Source organism: Blennius ocellaris (assembly GCF_963422515.1).
Source record: "Blennius ocellaris genome assembly, chromosome: 19".
Lineage (NCBI taxonomy): Eukaryota > Metazoa > Chordata > Actinopteri > Blenniiformes > Blenniidae > Blennius > Blennius ocellaris.
This window is the reverse complement of record NC_137668.1, coordinates 10,201,159-10,207,158: the sequence shown is the minus strand read 5'-3', so window position 1 is coordinate 10,207,158 and position 6,000 is coordinate 10,201,159. Positions and strand designations below refer to the sequence as shown.

Here is a 6,000-nt window from a genome sequence, read left to right as displayed (position 1 = left end):
TGTGGGTTCGGAAGAGAATATTGACCGAACCCCGACGTAACTTGAGGTAAAAGGCCAGGCGTTTTCATTAGCGTGGAGATCAACCTCCATTCTTATTGAATTGACTGCCATTAGTGGGCTGTTCAAAAGGCAACCAGCAGGAGCTCCATTGGTTTTTAGCCCCTCCGTGACCTCCATTATGGTCAATTTCTAGCACATGAACCATCTACCCTTTGTCCTACGTGAACCTGATTAGCAGGCTCATTAGCATTGTTAGCCCGGCCTGAGTGACAAAGCTTTTCACTCCGAAGGAGCCCCTTGCCAGCTCTGAAAGAATGAGGGGATTACAACGACTCTGAAGTTTTGGCTTCAGGCAGCGTTTCCTCTCGCCTCCTGTGGTCGATGTGCCCGTGTCTTAATCGTCCGGATGAGTGTGCCTCATTCAAAGCTGTATGAACTTGAGAGTTAAAGCTGTTGTAACCAAGTCCCCGAGCATCTTGCTTTGGTTCAGTTTCAGTTCACAGTTTGTTTGGTTTCAATTTGCTTCATCTGGGCTTTTAGATTGTCACATTTGGGAGAATGCAAGGTTTCGGTCTCCACAATGAAACTGTCTATTACAAGCTACGCTTTAATTAGCTGTGGTCTGTTTAAAGGGAGCTTGAACTTTTACCCTGTTGATCTGTGACCTCCTCTAAATACCAACAGATGGTTTGACTCCGGCTGTATCGGGCAAATGAGTTACTCTCAGGATCTAGTGACATGTTTTGATGATAGTGTGAGATTTACTGTGTCACTGTGTAACGGTGTGTGTTTATCTGACCCCCGTCCTTGTTTTTATTACCCTTTAATTTAACCTACAATTAGATTTACTGATTGTATCTCGCCCGTATTCGGTGGTAACGCGATGCTCAATTAATGACGCCGTTAAAGCTCAGTGGCAGGGTTGGCAGTGTTGCAGGTCTTTGTTTAGGTTACACCATGTGCTGCTCGACACTTCTGCGCCAAGTACAATATCTATTCAAAGGCAGGCGGCTTCTTGATTCTAAAGAACAGACTCTTTCAAGAGAAGGCCTTCTTTGACCGTATGTTCAGACAGTGTGTAACCTTGTATGTCCTGCCTCTGTTACATGCCAGACAGAATTCTTAATGATGTATTATACAGGCCTTAAGAGTCTATTGCACATGCTACAGCATTATTCCAGTGGTCTAAGTGATGTAAGGTTATGTTCAGATACCGCTGCTTGGAAGACATTTCTTTCAGCGATCCATGGCAATACCACCTGTGATTAATTTGTTGTTGTACTGCCGATTGATTTTCTCTGAGGGAGGTTTTGATAAAAATCAAACCCCTTCCTTTTATCAGGCCCCACGTGCTTTTGTATCAAGCCAGGTTGTAAATGTTGGTTGAAGGCTGGACTTCCTGGGGCTTTTCTGATTTTTGAAATGTCATGGTTAACGTCTATTGGAAACTAGCCATTTAAAAAAAACAAAAAACGAAGAAGTCCTCCGGCTAATTAGACACTTTCTTTATATAATGAGTTGTTGTGGCAGTCTGATAGATGTTCACTTGTCTCCGTGAATTTACTCCCCACTGTGTATTTTCATAAAATGTATTTGAATAAGATCCGTCAAATTTTCGGTCAAGATTTCTTCTTAAAAACTAATCTTGGGGGGGGGGGGGGGGGGGGCATCCCCAGAACCCCCAGAACCCCCAGAACCCCCAGACTCCCCAGACTTTCCCTCCTACTCAAACTCTCTGCCGCGCCACAGGATTGTATCTTCCATTCAACTGACGAGACGTTTATAACCCAATAAAAGGCCTATTGGACTAAAAAAGGATCCGTTTTGATGTTTTCTCATCCCGCTGGTCATGTAAAAATGACGAGTGTTAAAAGTAGCTCAGTGGAGTGTTTTCACACTTTATTCTGTCACTCAGATCAAGAGCTGGACTGGAACTCAGAGCAAGCATGTGACGGCATGAAAGCTCAGAGGAAATTCCTTCTCTGAGGGTGAAAACTCGGATCTCCGGTCGAAGATAAGAAGGTGAACTTAAGCGTTCTAAAAGTTTATTAAAGATGAGATTACATGGCAGCGCTTGAGATCATTTCTGTCTTTATAATTCTCTTCTGAGCAGTTTTTTTTTTTAAAATTTAACAGCATTTCCACATGGTGATGAGCTTGGCACTTGTGTTGGGTTCAAAAGGGGAATCGGTTTACTCCAATGTTATGTCAGTGCATGACATCATGTCAGTGCATTCCTCAGCTGGATCACTTGGTCTGTATTTGAGAGAAAATCAGCTCCGTGAGCTTACAAGAGTTTGTCATTGAAAACTCCCCCCCCCAGCATAATCAAATTGCCTGGTAGAGTTTTTCTTCTTTTTCTTTTTTATTATTTATAAAGTAACCACTTGCATTTTGCAATTATCCAAATGGGAATATTATAATTTTAAATTGAAACATTTCTCCTGGTCTGATTAATTTTTATGCTATGATTAAAAAGGCCCACTGCATACCACTGTGTAATAAGCTTCGAGGTCCCCAAAGACCTGAAAAGACTCTGTAGACACTGAACTTGCAGTTCCATGCTGAAGTTGTACAAACAGTTCATGTTGGATTGAAGGAAGAAAAGAAAAAAAAGATTTGACAGGAAAAACATTCAGTTAATTGAACTGCAACAAAAGAGTTTGGGATTTTGGTATAAGGACGGGTACTATTTTTAACTCGAGTTAAATTGTAGGTAAAAGGACGTCTGAAGAGTAAGGCAACAACGTTGCTGCTGAAAACGCTACTTTTTAAAAGACTGCTACTTGGGAAGAGCTTTTCAAAAACACTCAGCCTCCGACTCCTTGTAGATGGAGAGAAACACAACTTTTTGAAAACACTGTTGGTAAATAGCTCCTCTGCACACGTGCAAAAACATGGACAATAACAACAATCCCAGCCTCCAGAGTGTCATGACTTTTTTGCCTGCCCGTATGAATACCCATGTGCTCATCATTGTTAATGTTTATAGCGTATTGTTCTCTATGCGCTTGTGTGTGCGTTTTCATTACAAAAACATACACCACCCACTAGTGGCCCAGCATGCTAACTACTTCCTTTCCAGCATTTCTGTGGTTTCTGTGTAAATGCACCCCATGAAAAACCGGTTTAAAAAAACAAAGTATGAGATGCTTTGCACCATGCTGGATTTCTCAGGTTGTAATTATTACTTCAACATTTTTAAGCTTTTACCATCAACAAATTTAAGTAGTAATTTTTTTTCTTTTGTTTTGTCTTGTCTCGAAGAGCCAGACTGGGCAGGATCACACAGTCTCTGGGTAAATGATGTCCGATTTACCCGACTGTAGCTTTGTTTTGTGCTGGATAATAGCCGAACGTTTAAGTTGATTGTGCGTCGCTCTCGCGGAGTGATTATAAACCAGTTTTGGTTTTTGTGACACAGTCTACATGCCTACATATTTTGTTATTCAGTTCCATTTTGCTGCAGGCACTGCTGTCTGATGGCTCTATAGCCTCAACTAGTGGTGGGCAGCTGTGTGACAGTTGGTTTAACCAGCTAATATTTTAGGTCCTGCTTCGCGAGAAGCTGATGTTATATTATTAAAATTCATAGCGAGCATACTAGCATTCATTGTCAAGGTCCCTTTTATTGTTGGAGCTGACAAGTTTTGTTAAACATAAAATAGTAATCGGGTACAAACTAAATTTTATTTTTGATGATTGCCTTCTTTAAATGTTTTCATTCATGACTATCCAAAGAAATTATTCTCTATTAGCCGGGATTGAGATATTTTACATCGCAGCTCCAGCAATCTAATCTGAAAGCATGTCCTCTCCGAACAGTGTTCTAGCTGTTCTGGCTCATTCTGTGTACTGTACATCAAAATTTACTGGTTGTTTTATTTTTCTCTTTCGGCAGGGAGAAGTGGATGATGCATAAAGGTTTCCTAACATTATCGTCTTGCAGCAATGGCCTGAGGGACTCTCTGGACTGAAACCAAGGTGAGAATCGTGGCTGCAGCCAGCTCTGCTTTTACGCAACTCCGCTGTGCAGTATGGCAAGCAGACGCTCCTGTCCAAGCACAAGAATGACTTACACAGCGGCTGATGCAAACATCTAAGCTGGGAGAGAATGCTTTTTCTATTTATTTTTTTTTCATCCTTAAAATTCATTTTTAAGAGATTAGATTTGGTCCAGTGCTTCTGTGAGAGCAATTGTCTTCTGCAGCATCTGTTTTATTGACTTAAGTTTCCATCTCTGCTATTAACCGGGAGAGGAGCTCCCCGTACATGCTGGCCGTGGCACCATGTTTCTGAAACGATTCCTCCAGTTGTATACGCGAGCGTAGTTTTTTTGCCCACAAATTGATCGGACTGGCTCTGATGTTGTGCTGCTCAATCCTTTCACCCTGATTTCCACATAACTGTTGCTTCAGCCGTTCCCTTTCCACTCCGCGGCGTCCAGATGCAGCTGCTTTGCGAAAGTTTTGATTTCAACCAGTAGCCCCTTCGCTCTGAAGTTGATCTCGTGTGATAAAAAAACTACTTTTGAAAGTTTTTTGTTTTGTTTTGGGTTTTTTTTTTTTCTGCAGCAATCTGTTTCCTAGCAGCTTATAATTCACATGGTTTCGGTTTGACTGTGTCTCATAGGAGTATTATGTTTCCAGCAGTTTCTTAGTGGGCTTATCCTTATAATGTTAGTTTGTATGTGCTGGCTATGGTGAGTGAAACTGTATTTTCTTATTGTCGTCTATTTAGCCCTTGAATGGGCATTGCTTGCAAACTCGAAATAATCAGACTTTAATGTTATTGGAAAATATAGAGGAGGATGTGAGGATTTTTTAATTTTGCACACGGTAGCTCCAAATAATCACATTCCACAAATCTTGTGCTTCCCCCACCATTTCTTTAAGTGTTTCTAAATGCAATATATTCTCACCGGACTACTGTAACTATAGTCGTATACATTACAGAGCCTGTTACATGTAGTATTGGACCCAGTTTACATAACAAAGTTTCAAGGGAAAACACATTGTCTTTGGAAAGGTTTGTGTTTACACGTCAATGTTTTGAAAACAATGTCAGTTAACACAGAAATGGCTGAAATGTTATGTAAACAAGGCCTAAGTCGTAAAAACTATCTTAAATATGACTTGATGCCCACAGAAGGTGTGTATTTTATCATCTGCTTGTAATAACATGTTATTCTCTTACTGTCATTAAAGTGCATTTGATTGTTAGGAAGTGATGTGGAAGTTAGAAATATGACCTGATAACGGGTGAAGCTTGTTGCTTTTTATGAGTTTGCACTTGTGTTGTTTGTGTTCTCCATAACAGCTTTGCGTTTGTAAAGCAGTGATGTTAAAAGAAAGAAGAAGAAAAAAAGCTATGGGTTGTAAACGGATCGCTGACGTTTATATTCATTATGCTTTATGTAAGAAATTTTGGAAATAAGTACAAAAGTTTCTCATCACTTGAAACTGTTGGAACATTATGCTCCTGGCCAACGGTAGTGCAGGTCGAAGGAAAAGGCAACACACTCGAATATCATGTTACATTTGGCAAACGTATATTGATTTGCAAATCGTCTGTATGAACTTCCTGTTTCACTGGCGCTGAAATAAACCAGGAACACATTTATTATTTTTCCTTGATAGAAGCAGCTGGTTCTCTTTTAACTTGCACAATGTGCCACTGTGGTTGATAATAAAGGCCAAATTTGACTGTTTATGCCAGAAAAAATATATACATGGTACTTTTCCTTTGGTTAATTCTGGGATTTAAAAACACTGCTGACTATTGCAGTGTGTGGTGGTGTGTTGTTGTTGTTTTTTTTTTCCAAATGTATCGTCTGAGCAGATTACTTTTTACCGCCAGTCGCAGGGGATAAAAAGGGATAATGGCAATTAAAGATATTTTATCAGCATGGAAAATATAAAATAAATGTCTTGAGAGTTCTCCAGGTGCCCAAAACAATTGTGGTGGTCAAATCGGTGTGTGTATATAAAACTTTGGCTG

The 6,000-nt window shown here is 40.3% G+C and overlaps 1 protein-coding gene across 3 annotated transcripts in view; it reads left to right on the top strand.

Annotated features, from left to right (window-relative positions):
• Window positions 1-6,000, top strand: part of ncoa2 (nuclear receptor coactivator 2) — a 61,441-nt gene that overhangs the window by 11,846 nt on the left and 43,595 nt on the right. For all 3 annotated transcript variants that reach the window (XM_080514748.1, XM_080514746.1, XM_080514747.1), the window contains exon 2: window positions 3,902-3,984. The gene's annotated coding sequence lies outside the window, so the exon portion shown is untranslated. The remainder of the gene's footprint in view (window positions 1-3,901; window positions 3,985-6,000) is intronic.